This window comes from Chrysochloris asiatica, unplaced genomic scaffold (genome assembly GCF_000296735.1).
Source record: "Chrysochloris asiatica unplaced genomic scaffold, ChrAsi1.0 scaffold00012, whole genome shotgun sequence".
In the NCBI taxonomy this organism is placed as follows: domain Eukaryota; kingdom Metazoa; phylum Chordata; class Mammalia; order Afrosoricida; family Chrysochloridae; genus Chrysochloris; species Chrysochloris asiatica.
Window position 1 is genome coordinate 3,343,604 of NW_006408530.1, and position 14,466 is coordinate 3,358,069.

The following is a 14,466-nucleotide window of genomic DNA, read 5'->3' on the forward strand; positions in this document are numbered from 1 at the left end:
AATCTAACACATTTTAAGTTATGAAAATCAAATGCAACAGACATAAAATGTTGACTGTAAGGAGTGAAAGACACATAGAGGAAGAGGTCTTTCTAACCTTTCCCCTGTCCATTGCCTCACATCAGTACATAAGCGTGTGTGTGTTCACTCATACAATAAAGCAGTTGATGGAAAATTTAAATAATACCTGTTCATGAGTAAAATCAAAAGAAAGGAAAATATGACAGAAGCTATATTTTACTTCTAATATTCCTAATTCTTGATTCCCACCTGAGAGTCCATTTAGAAATCATCATACTATACCATTTGCTATGAAGTGGATTCTGAGTCAAGGCAACATACTATGTGTCTCAGAATAGAATTGTGCTCCATCAGATTTTCAATGGTTTATTTTGGGAAGTAAATGGCCCAGTTGAACAAGTTAACCATTTGCACCATACAGGGAATCCTTAGAAGTCTGTTTTCCCACAATACACTGAGTTCATGATGCTCTGGGATATAACAGATTCCTAATAAAATAGCCACTTTCTATAGATGGAAGTTTTGTTTCATAGAGTAATTCAGAGGAAGAAAGGGGAAATTATGCCATATTTACTGAAAACCAAAGATGATAGGAGACAGGCACTCATTTTAACACATATTGAGATATGCTCCTGAGAACAATTGTACCAGATGCCAAATTGCAGTGTGCTGCAGGGTAAAAAGAAGAAGAAGAAAAAAAGAACTATTTTTCCAAACCCAAGGTATAAATGGACCTAAGAGTAATAACACTAATAATATGTGTAAAAGATGAACTCAATTACAGAATATTCTTACAATATTAGTATTGGTATTTTTTTTTATATTAAGATATAAATTTGGCTAAATTCCTTTTGTTAAAAAAAAAATTATTCCCTCTGCTAAAATCTACTTTAACGTATAGTAATAGAACAGCTCGAAAACTTCCTCACAGGAGGTTGCCACAGCAACATCTCTCAATTTACATGCATGAGGTTAAGGGAGGGAAATACAGGTAAAATGCAGTGGACTACACAAAGTAATTGATTTTTCAAGGAAAGAATAAGAAATCCAAGGAGTATCCAGAAAAAAGGAATGGATTAGACTGCAGAACGTGGAACTATCTTTAACATAGGTCATCTCTGGACTCATATAATTCTGGATACACCTTCAGAAGCCCAGACACAGAAGGGATGTTTCTCCTAAAAGTAGACAAGAAAGAAGAGACTTTCTGCTCCCTCAATGACATATAGTTTCAGAAACCCTATACAGGGTAGCTATGAGTCAGAACCAACTGGATGGCACTTGATTGCAACAACAACCATCATGCTATAATGTGGCTATTATTATTCCCTTTTTTAAGATGAAGACTCTGAGTGTTAAAGGCATTAAATCCCTTGGTTAATTAAGGTCACAGGTAATACATTAAAGAGCCAGAAATTGAACTCGAAGGGTGGCATACTCTTAGCCAGCAGTCACTGTTTCGTACTGACTAACCCTGTTAAGGAATCCATAAGATAGGCTCACAACTGCAAGGTCAGTTTGAGCAGCAAGGTTGGTGGTTCAAACTCACCAGCCACTCCTCAGAAACCCTATATAGGGTTGCTATGAGCCAAACCTACTTGACGGGACTTAACAACAGCAACAAACCCTGTTAAGAAGTCTGTGAATTGTAATGCTGTCAAATGTCACTTTCTGAAAATTATTTCCTTTTTTTCAGAGGAATCAACAGTTAGGAAAAAAAAAAAAAAAGAATATGAAAGATTTCAGATATGTTTGACCTAATCTTAAACGCCACCAAATAGGAAATCATCCCCTGCATTTCCACTAGCATTTTTTATTGGATCTCTGTTTCTATGTTGCATCTGTCTCTCTCCCAGTCCCATATTCAGGTATGTAGATTGTGAGGCTATTCTGGATGCCTCATTGCTCCCTCTGCTGGACTGTGAAATACAAAAGAAAAGCATCTTCAAATCCTAAATTCTGACATGGTACCTAACTTTCCTCACAATTTTGAGCAATTAAAGGTGAAAAACAATTGTCAGAGAAATGTCAAGGGGATGATGAGCCAAGATATCTGGGAAATAATGAAATATTCTAATAAGGAATTGCAAGCAATGCTTATTTTAAAAACCATTTGTGCTTTCAGTGACACTAGGTTGTTGTTTTGTTGTTATTGTTTTTAATTAGTTAGGCAGAGCTAAGGTAGTTTTTCCCAAAAAGTACAGTTGTAATTATTATCCTGATCTATTTTTAAGCTAGAGCTGACATTACTCATATATTTGTGCTATTTGTGAATTGTTCCTGGTGTATAGACTGCACACATTTTATTCTGGAAACATTTTACCTTCTACCAAAAAAGCAACATAAAGGAATATTCACTGACATTGCAAAGGAATTTATAGGCATGTCATCTAAATGTAATGTGTTACACAGAGTAACTGTACAAGTTGCTTCATTAGGAAGTGATCTCAAGAAGCACTGGTGGATGTAGGGGGTTGGGCAGGTGAGACTAGGATGGGAAGGCAGCAATAGAGGATGCTTTGTTAAGTCAGTTACTACTGCGGATTATGAAAATTTTGTCATGCTGTTGAATTCTGGGAACCAGTGTAAAGCATGTGCCTTACTGTTACCCTATAAGAGGAGCAAGAGGGCTGAACTACGTATGTGCAAGCTTTTATAAGTTGACGGACGAACTCTGGGTGGAGGTGAGGGGACATAATTCCCTCTAACATTTAACACTTGTAGGATAAACACTGGATCACAAGGTCGGTTTGAACTGCAAGGTTAGGGTTTAAATCCTTAGCAACCCTATACAAGATCACCAAGAGTTGGAACTGACTTGATAGCATTTAGCAACAACAATAACAACATTTAGTACTTGTGAATAGAGCAGCAGAAGCCACTAGAGAAAATCCCGGCAAAGAGATCTGTTAGTGTTGTAAATTGAAAAGACCTAGGTAGGATACCTACACATCTGCTAGGGAACATTAAGATGGTTGGGACAAAGGAGCTCAAATTTTAGTAAGAAATGTACATCAGGGACATGTAGGGCTAGGGCTGGCCTGGGTTGATGGGAGTGTGTGCAAAAGAAGTATCCTGAACCATTTGTGATTAGAGACAAAGAGATAGTTGAGAAGCTGACTAGGTTGTAGTAACAAATGAAATAAATTAATGAATTTGCAATTACAGGCTTTCTTTTTTGATGAAATGAAGTGTTTTGTTATTGTTAGCTACCATCTAATTAGCCCCAACTCATAGTGAACCCATGCGCAGTAGAACTGAAATGCTGTCTAGTCCTTTGCTGTCCCCCTGCCTGCTTGTGGATCAAACCATTATTGTGATCCACAGGGTTTTCAACAACTGATTTTTGGATGAAGATAGCCAGGCATTTTGTCCTAGTCCAGCTTAATCTGAAAGCTTTACTAAAACCTTTTCAAACTCATAGCAACATGTAAGCCTCCAATGATGACTGGTATTGGCTGAGCATAAGATACATTGGTGGAGAGTCCAAACTCAGTGTCCCACAGAGAAGAAAACATTCTACCACTGAAGCATCAGTGCTCCAGCTTTGCTGAAGTAGAAGTTGGGGTACTCTCTGAGAATCTGAGCACAGTCCAGTAAGAATTATTTATGGAATTGGAAAGGGATCCAATTAAGGACATGTTTTTAAATAACATGTGATTTTGAAAGTAGAGGAATATAGAAAAGCAATTTATTTTAAAAGTTGCTACATGTAATTTTGGAAGTCTCTTGGACCACAAGTGTAGAAGCAGAGAGATATCTAATATCTAATAAACAGAAGTAGAAAGATATCTAATATCTAATAAACAGAGTACACAGAATACACTTCTCCACTTTCCTAATAAATGTCAGTTTTATCACACGTTCAGCTAAACTACAAAAAATCTGATTCTACGCTCCATCAGCATAGCAAAACACAAATGTTACTAATCACATCAAAATGTGATCCAAATTAAATTAATCACTCTTAAAATCTCAGCTGATGGGCCTGATATTCAGGGGAAATTGTTTAAAGAAAATGCACGCCATCCCTCCTCAACTACAGTAGATGTTTTTCTATTAGAACTAACCAGAAAGACACGTGGCTGATCTCATTATCTTAGTGCTTCTTAGAATAACTTGCAATGAATTGTGAATACATATTGTGCCTTTAATAAGGAGCCCTGGTGGCACCATAGGGTAAGCACTAAAGCATTAGCCAAAGGGTCTGCGATTCAAACTCATTAGCAGCTCTTTGGAGGAAAGATGAGGCTTTCTGCTCTCATAAAGATTTACAGCCTCGGAAACTGTGAGTCAGAAGCCACTCAATGGCAGTGAGTTTGTAGTTTGTAGTTATGATGTCTTTAGATTGCATTTAAAATGTAAAATAAATAGCTATATGAAACTTGTTTCTGTGTTTGTCATGAATTGTCAGTGATAATAATATTTATTATGTCATCCATTATCTGTTTTAGATGGACAATGTGAAAAACTTACTGTTTTTACCATGATACACACCCTCCTTTCTGATAAAAGCAGTTGGGAACAAACACATAATCTCAATGAACTTTCATTTAATATATTTGCCATTTGTTGTCTGACTTCGTTGTGACTTTCTAAATTTATTTTTATTATCATTATTATTGTGATTTCTGGAGTCCTGGTGTGATGCTGTAATATAAGCACTGGACTGCTGACTTCAAGGTCGGTGGTTCAAACCCACTAGCTACATGTCAGAAACTCTTGACAGTTCGCTATGAGTCAGAACTAACTTGACAGTACTTAACAGCAATAGCCCCAACATTGTAACTTCTATTTTATGTGTAAAAATTCCTTTGTAGGAAAAATGATTATGTATAAATGAATTTCAAAGCAAAAATGATCTTTGAAATAATGTAATTAATTGGATAATTGCAAAATTAGAGTATGTAACTGAGATATTGTTGTTGTTAAGTGCTGTCAAGCCAGTTTTGACTCATAGCAACCCTATATATGGTTTCCAAGGAGCAACTGGTGAATTGGAACCACCAAATTTGTGGTTCAACATGACCTTCAGGTCAAGGGCTTATCCTATGGCACCACATGTATATAGCATAAAAGCATTCATTCTATTTATGTGATAATGTAACACTAGGTCATCAAAATCACTGCTTTGTCTTTGCTACCACATGTGCACTTTATAGTGATGTGATTTAGCATCTACAGAGTCCACACAGCCTAGGTATATCCACATCAGAGCATCATTAAAGCTTTCCACCTCTATAGGAGCAGACTCAGATTCAGTGAGACAGACTTTGACACTGTAAGCTTATTAGTGTCCAACATCCTCAAAATAATCACATGAGATCGAATTTCATTTCATAAAGGCCATATAAACTTCCTAGGAACAGAAGGGGTCAGGGTTCTTTCTACCAAAATACTTCATTATGCCTTTGCCTTCCAATGTTATGGATGTTGTTGTTGTTGTTGTTGTTAGGTGCCGTCAAGTCAGTTCCAACCCATAGCAACTCTGTATAAGATTCCCAAGGAGCGGCTGGTGAGCTTGCTAACCTTGAGGTTCAAATCGGTTTTGCAGACCAATGCATTAACCCACGGCAACATACCAGGGCTTAATGTTATAAATAAAGGTGTAAAGGTTGGCAGTTCAAACCCATCAAACGTTCTTCAGAAACCCTATACAGGGTCACTATGAGTTGGAATTGACTCAATGGCAATGTTACCGATAAAAGGATATAAAGAAGGAAAGTATTATTTCTTACTGCTCTTTACGTGCCATTGAGTCAATTCTGACTCATAGCCACCTTGTATAGGGTTTCTGAGAAGCAGTTGTTGAGTTTGAACTGCCAACCTTGCAGCTCACTGTTCATTGCTTATCCTATATTGCCATACCAAGACTCCCAAGAAGGAAATATATATATAGGTGTATTGACATATATTCAAATCTAGATGTTGTTGTTAAGTGTTTTCAAGTCAAATCTGATTCATAGTGACCCTGTTTAGGGTTTCCTGGGAGCAGCTGATGGGTTTGACCTGCTGACCTTGTAGTTAACAGTCCAGTGCTTATCCTACAGCACCACACCAGGCCTCAAAGGTTGGCAACTACATAGAAAAGCATGAAAAGCCTCATAATGGTAGCTCTGGTATAGACCATTACTGTGTCAGCTCATTTACTATTTTTGTGTGCCGATTTTCTATCGAAACAGAGATCAAGTTCATTACAGAATGGCTTCATGGACAAAGCTGACCAGTTGAGAAGGAGAAGAATTGAACTGACTCCATGCTGGTAGAACTAGACACAGAAAAAAAACAGTGATTGATGGTGAAAAATAAAAGAGAACAACATCAGTATTAGATAGTCTCAGCAAAGCAGCCATGTACGAAATAGACTCAGCAGAGCTTTCCTTTGCTGCCTGGGTGTAAAAGGGAGCCAGCTATCAGCTATCGGTCTTCTCCAATTTATACATTGTGAGTGAGTCAATATATTTGTCATTTATGTTGAAATAACAAGTACAGCCGCTGACAGATCATCTCATCACAAGAAAATGCTGGTGGTTAAAAGTAAGAAGTTACTATGTTCCAAATTCATTTGCTATCTTACACCCTATCATTGACAATAGTAGCAGTTTCACAAGCCATAGGTAATGCAAAGAAGAGTCACTTATAGTACTTACTGTCATTGTTTGGACAAAGATGCCTGAGGAAAATGCTACCTAGTGTTACAGTAAAAATTCCATTAACCAGATAGATTTTTGCCGTGAGTGAGTCTAAAGAGGAAGGCAAAGTTAATGAGTCACACACACACACATTTATAATTACCAGTGGGATGAAGTTTTCAAAAATAATTAAAATATCTAATATAGACACTTCTGATACTGTAATAATTTTTTCTAACGTGGTCCTTAAGTTTTGCATCAAAATTCACTTGTTATTGTTGTTAGGTGCCACTGATTCGGTTCCAACTCATAGTGACCTTATATAGGCACAACAAAAGGAAATGTTGTCCTGTCCTCTGCCATCCTCACAATTATGTTATATGTTAGTCCATTGCTGCTGCCACTGTGCTGATCCATTTCCTTCTCTAGGGACTGGTTCCTTCTGAGACTATGCCTGAAGTATGAGAGAAAAAGTTTTGCCAGACTTGCCTTCAGGGAGCATTCTGCCTGTACCTCTTCCAACACTGACTTGTTTGTTCTTCTGGCAGTCTGTGGTACTTTTAAAATTCTTCTCCAACAGCACTACTCAAGTGAATCCATTTTTCTCCAATCTTCCTTATCTACTGTCCAACTTTCACACGCAGATGAGTCAATTGAAAATACCATGACTTGCATCACGATTACCTTTTTCCTAAAACTGATATATTTGCTCTTGAACACTTTAAAGATGTCTTAAGCAATAGATTTTCCTAGTGTAATATAACATTTGATTTCTGCTGCTTCCATGAGTGCTGACTGTAGAGTCATGGAATCACTTAGGATTTTTAAAAAATCAAACAAGTCAAAATTTTGGAAATATAACTCAGAAATAGGCGTGCTTAGCAGACAGATATAAATATTGAAATTGATAATCACCACTCATTCTAATTATAATTTTATCATCAATATACTCCAACCTGATGGAAAACAAATTGCTCCACCCTTACTCTTAGTCACTGGGTAATGCAAATAGTTAGCACACTCAGCTGCTAGCCAACAGTTTGGAGAGCTGAGTCTATATAGAGACCCCAAGGGGGAATGTAAAACTCTGAGTTACCATACGGGGTGACACCATCTACATTTATTAAGCATCTGTTAACTGTATAGTTTTATGCTAGACACTCAGTGAATTGAAGAAATGATTATATATTATATAAAGACACAGAGTGAACAATCTGATACAAGATTTGTTGTTTGTTGCTAAGTCCCATCTAGTTGGTTCTGACATATTTAGGATTTGCAAGGCTGTATATTTTTTAGAGAGGAGAAAGCCTCATCTTCTAAATTGTGAGACTGAAGTATAAGGATATATTATTATAAACAGTTTTATTTTTCTTTAAAATGTATGTCGTACTTTCTAATAAAATAACTACATTTAACTACTTCCACCCTAAACTGTTGGGAAAATGTCTTGCTTTTTGTAGGAAACTGTCAAAAAAAAATGTATGCCTTATGATAAGATTACTCTGAGATATAATTGCATATTGATGCTTTAGAAATTGCTTTTATGTAAGAAAGACATTGAAAGGCCATTTCCGATGAATTAAGAGGAACACAAAATAATCTAAAGGAAAAGATAATGTATCACATTAATAGCCTCAGATTTTTTTTTGACTGAGAAACTATCTTAGATATCATCTAGTTCAAAATTCCTATATTTTATAAAGTTGGAAACAAAGGTAAAAGTGCTCAGATAAGCTCATAGTTTCGTATTAGCTATCTTCTGAAACCAGGGCTACTTTACATCTTATTATACTATACATATGGTTGACAAAGAAATCAAAAATGTATTTTATACTGGGTAATTTTAATGCTTACTTTTCAAACAACATTATTTTAATTTTGAAAAATTATAATTCATAATTGTTTTATTAGACTCTGTATCACCCTAATATATGGGAATGAGTAAAAAACTATTGCTTGTATGTTTCCAGTCCATATACACATGAGTTCACTCCAAACAAAATATCTTTAAGCTTGTCCCATTGATCAGTGGATGACTGAAGACAAATTTTCTTAGTAATACATCGTCTTAGTTTTACTGTTGTTGTCAACTGCTGTCAAGTCAGTTCTGAGTCATAGCGACCTTGTATAGAGTTTCCGAGGAGCAGTTAGTGAGCTTGAGCCATTGACCTAATGGCTAATACGGACTTTATAGTCCAGCGTATTAACCCACAGCACTGCACCAGTACTCTCTTAATGTCATTAGGGTGCCATAACAAATATGGTCCAATAAAAATAGTGTCTCCTAAGGGTATCAGCTAAGGAGCTCTGGTAGCGTAGTGGTTACGAATCGGGCTGCGAACCTTAAGGTCAGCGGTTCGAAACTACAAGCCGCTCCGCGGGAGAAAGATGAGGCTTTCTACTCCCGTAAAGATTTACACCCTCGGAAACCCTGTACAGGGTCGCTATGGGTCGGACCCGACTCGATGGCACTTAACAACAACAACAACAAGGGTATCAGCTGGGCAAGTTAAATTCAGCTCAAGAGATTATGGTGACTTTGCTTTTGGGATACCACAGGGGTCATCTTGATAGATTTTCTCAAAGAAAACAGGAAGATCATGGGGGCTTATTAGGAAGAAGTTTTAAGAAAATTTAAAAACTGCATTGGTAAGATAAAAGCCAGGTTAATTGTGCAGAATAATTTATTTCGATCAGGACAATACACCTGCTCATTCTTAGGGGATAGCAAGAGTTGTACTATGAGGATTTCATTGTTCATGAACCATAGTTCATTTATCCTTCAGCCCTGATCTTACCATTTCAGAGTTCTTTTTGTTCCCCAATCTCAAAGAATCTTTGAAAGAAAAACAATTTGAATTTCTGGAGAATGCCAAAACTGCTGGTTTGATGCAGAGTAAATTGAAGTATATAAAATTCTTTGAAGGATTGGAGAGATGAAAATACACCATCAGGAATACACAGACATAGAAGGAGGATGTGTTAAGAAACAATTGCTTCACTTTTGTTTTTTAAAGTAAATGTTTCAGTGATTTTTTTAACAATATGTTTGTACTTACTCTCAAATATAATCATGCTATCAGACAGTGCTTTTGAGTGCCCTGTTAAACTGAACAGCAGGGTCATTATATAAAGATACAGTGTAGGTTTAGAGAAGTACAAACTTAGGAATACTGATGTAAGAAGCAATACAGAAGTAAAATAGTACAGAAAAATATTCCAAGCAAAAGAAAGGTATCAGGTTTAAGCCTAAAAATGCATACTGTGGATTTCTGTTTGACAGAAAGAGGAAATGCTTGATGGGAAGCATCACAAAGTAGATGATCCATGGCACCTCACTTTAGTCTTTATACATAAAAGATGTCACTTGTGTTCAGATTACTGGAGAAGGCCACACTGTAGGTAGGAGGGCAAGAAGTCATTTTAAAATAGTGAGGAGTAACACTGTATAGATGAAATTTTTATACACGAAGGAGCTACACTTCAAGGATTTAAATCATTTTTCAAGACCATATCAAGTTAATATAAATTATTTTTTACATTCAAAGAGGCACGATAAGCCAATATTAAACCTGGGAAAATTAAAAGGATATTTTTTTAAAACGATCAAAGAAATGCAAATGTTCTTTAACTTTCTTCTTGTGCCATTAAAACATTTAACAAAAAGTGTTTTTTTTATTATTATTATTAAATGTTCTGAACATTTCAGATTAATTTGCTCTTAATTTCAGAAAATATGTGGATTGCAAAGCCAGTAACATCTATTACACCAATGTGTATTCCAGTAGGAATTCTTCTGTCTCTTACAGAGCTGTAGGACTTATAACTATTAATTTTATCAATATTACATTTCTGCATGAAGAAACTACCACTCTTTTGTCAGTTTGTCATATGTGGTGGCTTGTGTGTTGCTGTGATGCTGGAAATCATGCCACCAATATTTTGATCAGCAGCAGCACCACCCATGGTAAGCAGACAGACAAGGAAGAAGGAGAGGCAGACCATTTCTGAAAGTTCCTAAAAGGTTAGCTACTGAAAACCTTATGAATAGCAGTGCAACTGTCTGATTTAGTGCTGGAATATGAGTTTCTCAGATTGACAGGCACTCAAAATATGAATGGAGAAGAACTTTTTCCTCAAAGTAGAGTTAACCTTTAATAATATGGTTGGAGCAAAACTTTCTGGACTTTCATTTGCTGATGGGACACAACTCAAACGGAAAGAAACAACTGCAACCATCCATTAATAATCAGAAGGTGGAATGCACTCAGTATAAATCTAGGACAGTTGTTGTTGCTATAAGTGCCATCAAGTCAGTTCTGACTCTTAGCCACACTGTTATAAGGGTTCAAAGGCTGTAAATCTTCACAGGAGAAGAAAGCTTCCTTTTTCTCTAATGGAGGGCTCAAACTGCCGACATTGCGTTTAGCAAGTCAGTGTTTATCCTACAGAGCCACTGAGCTCCCCCAGGACAAATAGAAGTCATCAAAAATTAAATGCAATGCATTACAATCAGTGTCCTGGTCATTAGTAAGCTGAAATTGACTGGCATTGGCCATTTTAAATCAATAATATGGCTTATTATGATTGGAACTACAAATTAAAGAGGAATGGTGTCACTCTCATTGTAAAACAGAGTACTTCAAAATCTATCTTGAAACACAATGCTGTCTGTGATTTATAATATCTGCATGCTTATAAGGAAGACCAGTCAATATGATTATTATTAAAATTAATTCACCAACCACTAAAACCAATGATGTGGAAACTAAAGAAATCTACTATCTTCTTCAGTCTGAAATTGATCAGAAATGTAGTCAAGATGTATAAATAAGAGACCTTCTTACAGTGTCGCCATGTCTCCTGATTCAACAGAGCTTGAACGGCATCAGCAAGTATAAGTCTCCCCAAAAATAGCTCTTCCAGCCAGCCCTTCACCACCTCCTGCCAGCTGTGCCCTTGGACACGTCCCAAGGTCACGGCCACCACTGCAGTGGCACTGTGCCACTGTCTCTTCTCCACTACCACCATGATGACCGTGTCCCACTAGCAGGTGTACCAGAACTACAGCCAGGATTCAGAGGACCCCATAAACCATCAGATCAATATGGGGCTCTGAGCTTCTTAGCTCTACCTGTCCACACCTTACTACTTGACTGTGATGAGGTAACTGGAGAATTTTGCCAAATATTTTCTGCACTAATCTCATGAGGAGGAACATGCTGAGAAAGTGATGGAAGAAGTGGCAGAATCTTCTTTCAGGATATCAAAAAAATAGACCCAGATGACTGGGAGAGCCATATGCATATTGACTATGCAGATTCTGCATTCGACTGTGTGGATCATAACAAACTATGGATGGCATTGCAAAGAATGAGGAACTGTACATATACAACGGGGATACTGAATGATTTAAAATTAAGAAAGGTGTGTGCTAGGGTTGTATCCTTTCCCCATACTTATGCAATCTGAATGCTGAACAAATAATCTGAAAAACTAGATTATATGAAGAAAAAGGTGGCATTAGGTTTGGAGGAAGACTCAATAACAAACTTCAATATGAGATGTAAGCAAAGAAGACTTAAAATACTGATAAAGATCAAAGACTACAGCATTCAGTATAGATGCAATGTAAAGAAAACAAAAATCCTCACAAATGGGCCAATAAATAACAGCATTATAAAGGGAAATCATCTTGAAGTTGTCAGACTTTATGTTGCTTGGCTTCACAACCAAATCTCTTAGAAATAACAGTCAAGAAATCAAAGGATGTATTGCATTTGGTAAATGTGTTGCACACAAACTCTTAAAATGTTAAAGATGTCACTTGAAGGACTAAGGTGTGCCAGCTTCAAGCCTTGGTGTTTTCAGTTGCCTCATATGCATGTGAAAGTTGGACAATGAAAAACTAATCCAAGAAAAGAATTGATGCATTTGAGTTGTGTTGTTGGTGAAGAATATTGAAAGTCACATGGACTGCCAAAAAAAAAAAACCACACCAAACAAACAAACAAAAAAACAAATCTGACTTTGAAGAAGTACCACAAGAATCCTCCTTAGAATTTAGGATAGTGAAACTTTTTCTCTCTTATTTTGGACAAGTTGTCAATAGAGAACAATCCCTGGACAAGGATGCTTCGTAAAATGGAGGGTCACCAGAAACTCAGAATAGACTCAAGTGCACCTAACAACAACATATGAAAAAAATGACATGAAGTATTTTTGTTGTTGTTGTTGTTAGGTGCCATAGAGTAGGTATAACAGAACAAACTTTGCCCGGTCCAGTGCCAACCTCACAATTGTTGCTAAGTCTGAGCTCATTGCATCAGCCACTGTACCAATCAATCTCATTGAGGGTCTTCCTCTTTTCCTCTGACTCTCCACTTTACCAACTGGATGTCCTTCTCCAGAGACTAGTCCCTCCTGATAATATGTCCAATATGTGAGAGATAAATTCTGGCCATCCTTGCTTTCTGGCTGTACTTTTTCTAACACAGATCTATTTGTTCTTTTGTCAGTCCATGGTACTTTTAATATTCTCCTCCAACACCATAGCTCAAATGCCTCAATTCTTCTATGGTTTTCCTTATTCACTGTCCAACTTTTACATTCATATGAGTTTGTTGAAAATACTATAGCCTACATCAGGGTCACCTTAGTCCTCAAACTGACATCTCTGTTCTTCAATACTTTAAGTAGTTCTTGTGCAGCAGATTTGTTCAATGCAATAAGTTGTCTGATTTCTTGATTACTGCTTTTTTCATGAGTGTTGATGGTTGATCCAAGCAAAATTAAGTCTTTGATAACTTCAATCTTTTCTCTATTTATATGAATGTTGGTTATTGGTCCAGTACTGATGATTTTTCTTTTCTTTACATTGAGATGTATAACCCATAGTGAAGGTTGTGATCTTGGATCTTCATCAATAAGTACTTCAAATCCTCTTCACTTTCAGAAAACAAGGTTGTAACAGCTGCATGTCACAGGTTGTTAGTAAGGTTTCCTCCAATCTTGATGCCATGTTTTTCTTCATATAATCAAGCTTCTCAGATTACTTGCTCAGCATACAGGTTGAATAAGTATGGCGAAAGTATACAACCCTGTCACACACTTCCCTAATTTAAACCATTTGGTGTTTCTTTGTTCTGTTAGAACAACTGCCTCTTAGTCTATGTACAGGTTCCTCATGAGCACAATTAAATGTAGCAGAAGACTCATTCACCACAATGTTGTCCATAGCTTGTTATGATCCATACAATTGAAAGCCTTTGTGTGGTCAATAAAACACAAGCAAACATCTTTCTCGTATTCTCTGCTTTCAGCCAAGATTCATCTGATGTCAACAATGATATCCCTCATTCAAAGTCCTCTTCTGAATCCAGTGTAAACCTCTGGAAGTTCTCTGTCAATGTATGGTTGCAGCATATTTTATATTATATTTAGCAAGATTATACTTGCATGAGATATTAATGACATTGTCTTATGATTTCAACATTTCATTGAGTTATCTTTGGAATGTGCGGGGAGTCCAGCTCTCCGCGAGGGTCGTGGAACACGAGTGGATACGCGAAATCGTCGGATGAAGAAATGAATACAACTCGAGAGGCTTTTCAACTTGCCTTGCTGTCTGGCTGTTCTCTCTAGCCTCTGCCTTCTGCTTCTACCTCCTCCTGCCGCTTCTGCCAGCCCAGCTCAGCAAGTCTTTATTTTTTATACTTAAAACTACAAAGTACATAATGAACTAACACTTTGATCTTTTCTTGAATTATTACACAGTTAATTACAACATTCTTGCACCTGGTCATTAGAC

At 36.9% G+C, this 14,466-nt stretch overlaps 1 pseudogene; it reads right to left on the reverse strand.

Annotated features, from left to right (window-relative positions):
• Nucleotides 1–1,784: 1,784 nt before the first annotated feature.
• Nucleotides 1,785–14,466, reverse strand: part of LOC102839023 — a 19,044-nt pseudogene continuing 6,362 nt past the window's right edge.